At 46.8% G+C, this 5,329-nt stretch overlaps 1 pseudogene; it reads left to right on the top strand.

Moving 5' to 3' along the window:
* The first annotated feature begins 354 nt into the window (after window positions 1-354).
* On the top strand, window positions 355-2,985 carry LOC100346901 (PR domain zinc finger protein 4-like; annotated as a pseudogene).
* Window positions 2,986-5,329: the final 2,344 nt, after the last annotated feature.

The following is a 5,329-nucleotide window of genomic DNA, read 5'->3' as shown; positions in this document are numbered from 1 at the left end:
CAGCTGTGCCACAATGCTGACCCCTCACGTGTTTTAAATTGACACTGAGACACTACCTCATAAGAATATTACCGAAGCCTCCATCCTGAAGCTTCCGAAGTGCAGGCCTTGAGTATGTGCCAGCATGCCCCAGCCCATGGTGGGGTGTGCCGCTGCTGGCCCCAGGGTGAAGTTGGATGGCTCTAGGGGTGGGGAGGGGGACAAGGACGAGTGGCTGCATTTGTGCAGCAGTTGTAAGCAAGATGTGTTAGTGACTGAGCCTGGAACACAATTCCTCATGCCGGTTCCCTTCTGCCTGAGTGCTTTTTTTTTTTTTTTCCTCTGACACTTGGCCCCAAGCAGATGCATCACAGGATGAATGAAACGAACCTGAGCCCAGTGGGGATGGAGCGGCTGACTTCATCTTCTGTGAGCAATGCCTTGCCAGTCTCAGGAAGTCATGTGGGGCTGGCTGCCTCGCCCACTCACAGTGCCATCCCTGCCACAGGCCTGCCAGTGGCAATTCCAAACCTGGGTCCCTCCATGAGTTCTCTGCCTTCTGCTTTGTCTCTGATGCTCCCGAGGGCTGATGTGTGGGTTACCTATAAGAAACTATACCTTACCTCCACCACCTTGCCCTCACCTGGGGAGAGTTACTTCAGAACTATTCTACCTGCCGGCGATGCGGCTCACTAGGCTAATCTTCGGCCTGTGACGCCGGTACCCTGGGTTCTAGTCCCGGTTGGGGCGCCGGATTCTGTCCCAGCTGCTCCTCTTCCAGTCCAGATCTCTGCTGTGGCCCGGGAAGGCAGTGGAGAATGGCCCAGGTCCTTGGTCCCTGCACCCACATGGGAGACCAGGAGGAAGCACCTGGCTCCTGGCTTCAGATAGGTGCAGTGTGTGGGCCTTAGCGGCCATTTGGGGGGTGAACCAACAGAAAAGGAAGACCTTTTTCTCTGTCTCTCTCTCTCACTGTCTAACTCTGCTTGTCAAAAAAAAAAACCACCCATTCTACCTGGCATTTTGTCTTATTTCACTGACAGACCCCCTCCTCAGTACATCCACCCCAACTCTATAAATGTTGATGTCAACACAGCATTATTGATTGCTAATAATCCTTAGAATCAGGCATTGTTTTGATAGACTCTTGCTCTGTGAACATACATGGTATCCAAAGGGTTCAGCCCAGCGATGGCCATTAGGTGCCTTGGACACAACAAGCACCATGGAGAATGTTGCTAGGGTGAGCAGCCCTATTTCTACAGATGTAATGGCAGAGAGGCTTATGATGGATGGTGTTGTGGGCATGCATCCCCAGATCCCAAATGGCTCCAGAAGTCATGAACCTCTGTCTGTGGACTCTGTGAGCAGCAACTTGCAGCAGACACTGCAGGACATGGTGGTGCAATACCTAGTCATGGCAATGGCCAGGAGCTCCCCGTGGTCATGGGGACAGACCACATTTCAAGTTGGGTCAGTGGCATGTCAGACAGTGCCCTCAGTGATCCCAAATACACCGTGGCCATGAGCACCAACTCTCTACCTCACACAACCTCACATCCCTAGAATCCATTCCCTCCATGAAGTTGGCCTCAGCCTAGAACTGGTGACTGTTTCCTCCATCACCCAGGAGGTTGCTATGGGGACAGACAATGTAGATGTGTCTTCAGAAAGCCTTTATTTTGTACCATCCTCACTGCAAATGGAAGAGTCCAATTCAAACAAGGAAAACATGGCAACCTTGTTGACAATGTGGTGTACTCTCTGTGACTGAGCCTATCCCTCAGACTCTCTGGATCATGGACCAGTGACTTTTGTTCCTGACACTCCAATAGAGAGCAAGGCGAGGCTTTCTCTCCCAGAGCGGCTCGCCCTCTGCCAGTCAATCGCGGGAGCAGAAGTTGGTGTCTGGACTGGAGAAACCATTCCTGTGTGAACTTGCTTTGGGCCAGCAGAGTCACTCTGTGGAAGTAGCAGAATGGACAGACAAGGCAGTTAGCCACATCTGGAAGATACATCACAATGATGTCCTAGAATTCTGGATTATTTCAACTCACGAAAATGAATGGAATTGGATGATGTGTGTGAGCAAGGCCAGGAACTGGGAAGAACAGAATTTGGTGGCTTATCCCCATGATGGAAACATCAATTTCTGCACCTCCCAAGACATGCCTTCTGAAAATGAACTGCTTTTTTATTGTAGTCGAGAGTGTGCTCAGCCGATCGGTGTTCCTCATCACCCAGATGTGCACCTCTGTAACTGTGGCAAGGAGTGCAGTTGCTAGACTGAGTGCAAAGTTCATCTGACCAGCCACGTCCATAACCATCTCCCTAGCCAGGGCCACAGCAGCAGCCACAGAGAAAGGAAGTGGCAGTGCTCGATGTGCCCCCAAACTGCCATCTCTCCTTCCAAACTTCATGTGCACTCCATAGGTAACATGAGAATGCAGTCCCGCAAGTATGATTTCTATTGCAAGGCTTTTAGCAATTCCAGCAACCTGCGGCCCACCTCAGGTTACATACAGGTCAGAAGAACTGCAGGTGTACATTGTGTGACAAGTCTTTCACCCAGGAGGCTCACCTGGAGTCCCACGCGGTCATCCACACAGGCGAGAAGAATCTCAAGTGTGATTGCTGTGACAAGTTGTTTATGTGGAGGCAAGCTCTCAAGAGCGTGTGCTCATCCACACACAGGATCGCCCTATCAAGTGTCCCAAGGGTGACAAGCTGCTCTTGAGAACAAATCACTTAAAGAAGCATCTCAATTCTCATGAAGGAAAACGAGATTATGTGTGTGAGAAATGTACGAAGGCGTATCTGACCAAATACCATCTCACCTGGTGTCTGAAAACCTGCCAAGGGCCCACCTCTAGTACCTCAGTTCAAGAGGAGGCAGAGGGCGAGGACTCAGAGGAGGAAGACACGGCCCACTCCGTGGGGACAGAAGCCTGTGGGATTGGCGGAATTATGTGTTCAACAGAGAAGTCCCTCTCTGCACACAAATAGAAGAACAGCCTCTGTGGATGGCAGATGCAAAGGGAGAAACACATGGTGCAATTATCTACCACAGTGGCTTTTATAGAAGATGGGCTCTGTCATCTTTCCAGCCAAAGTCAAAGTAGACTGAGTGGGAACTGATACAGCACTTACCGAAGTGTATGCTAAGGAAGTGCTTTAAAGCAGACTGGGGGAAGAGAGCATGTATCCTATTTTTAAGTTATGGATAGGGAGGGAACTGTCAATTTTTGAGGTCTGTTTTTTTACATAATCATCTGGAAGATGCTTTCATGCCTGAGTCGAAGCTGCTGTCTGCCTAGACAAATCAGAATTATTTCACATTCATCCGTTATTCTTTTCTCCTCCCATCCCTGTGACTGGGTACATGCTACATTTGGTCCCCACCCAACAGCCATCCCAGTTACTTCTTACATTTTAGGCTATGGTGATTCACACTCATCCCAGAACAGGGTGCGACATAATGTGTAAGTGTTGGCCTTTACTGCTGCTAACAAGCATAAAGCAGCTCCAGAATCCTTGAGAGTTGGCAGTGCATCTTGCTTCCCAAATTTTCATCAGTCAGCCAATGGGCAATGATGGAGAAAAGGAGAGACACCTGGCCACTGCGCAGGACCCCGTCTTTCGTGGCAGCTAGGACGAGTCACCTGGTTTGTGTGTCAGAGGGATCTTTACAGGTGTAGACTTGTGTCACTCTGTCTCTAGTCAAGCTTCCAGCTGTTTGCAGGGGATGTGAAGGTGGAGGGAGCCCAGTACATGCTTGTTGGATGGTCTCTTGACAGTAAGTACTTGTGGACTCATCTGACCAAGTGGTTCCTCTGCCCATGGAAGGGGAGGAAGGGAATGATCTTTATGTTGAAAACTATCCAAACATCATTAGAGAGTTGCCAAGTGAAAGCAACAAGGACTCCAGGAGCACTGGAGACTAGACCTTCCAGTTCTGTCTGTGCCAAAGGACCTTACCAGATAAGCATGGGAGGTACCAAAGGATTTGACAGGTAAGGAAGGCCTGATGGTCACCCAGTAGGCCTGTTTTCAGCGATTCAGCCTAGTTAATTGTCCATCCACGTGGTGGTTGTGTCTCACATGCATATCCAGGTTTTAGCAAGAAGTGGAAGCAGCTGTAAGTGAGCAGGGCAGGTGGAGCATGCTCTCCTGCTCAGGGCACACCCTCGGGTCTGGAGCAGAGGACTCTGGTGGGGAGGTCTGCTGCTAATGTATTTGTGGATGAATGTAGTTCATTCAGATCTTATTCTAAAAACTTCTTTAACATACAGGGGAAAAAAAGAATATTGTCTGGGGAATGACTGCTGAATGTGTTCATTTCACCCTTTGAAATTCAAAGCTATAATATTTCATGAATAAGAGAAGACTTATAATTGTGATTAATCCTTAATTGCATTTATGCATCTTCTTATCAAATACTCATTAATGTGTGTGGAGTTTTCATTTCGATGAATGTAACTCACATACAATCAAGAGGAATCATTCCATCTGAATTTCATATGCTTAAATGGCATAGACTCCACTTTTACTTCTTGAGTAATGCTTCAAATGGTTACAAACTTATAATTCATGGAAAAACTATTCTTTAATTATAAAGGATCCAGATTTCATATTGATATTATGGAATAAACAAGTATATTCTCAGGAAAAATAGAATATTTGATAGCCTTTTAGGTACTGAAAGCCTGGTTAAGTGTTTCACAGGTTTTTATCATGGAAAATTCTTAAATATAAAATTACAAAAATAGAGAAAATGGTATAATAAGCCACTACTATCCATATCCAGCTTTAGTAGTGGACAAATCAATTTCATCTGTTTCCCTGTTAGCCTTCGCCATTCTATTTTGAAGCAAATTCCGGATATTATAGCATTTCAATCCCTTACATTTAAGGCTTCTAAATAAATACCACAATACCATTAATATACCAAAAGTCATTCTTAAAATTCAAATGGAAAGTCAATGTTCACATTTCCAATTGTTTTGTAACTTTCTTGTTTTATAGTTTTTTTTTCCAATCTAAGATAAAATGCAAGTAAAATTAATACATTATGAGTGGTTTTATGATGCGTCTATTTTTTAAAAGATTTATTTATTTATTTGAAAGGCAGAATTACAGAGAGGCAGAAGCGGGGAGAGAGAGAGAGGTCTTCCATCTGGTGATTCACTCCCCAGATGGCCACAATGGCCAGAGCTGCGCCAATATGAAGCCAGGAGCCAGGAGCCTCTTCCAGGTCTCCCATGTGGTCACAGGGGCCCAAGGACTTGGGCCATCTACTGCTTTCCCAGGCCATAGCAGAGAGCTGCATCTGAAGTGGAGCAGCCAAGAC

The sequence above is a fragment of the Oryctolagus cuniculus genome, chromosome 8 (genome assembly GCF_051225735.1).
Source record: "Oryctolagus cuniculus isolate XC-2025 breed Fujian yellow rabbit chromosome 8, ASM5122573v1, whole genome shotgun sequence".
Classification (NCBI taxonomy): domain Eukaryota; kingdom Metazoa; phylum Chordata; class Mammalia; order Lagomorpha; family Leporidae; genus Oryctolagus; species Oryctolagus cuniculus.
Note: the sequence above shows the minus strand (reverse complement) of the source record. Positions and strands in the feature narration are given on the sequence as shown.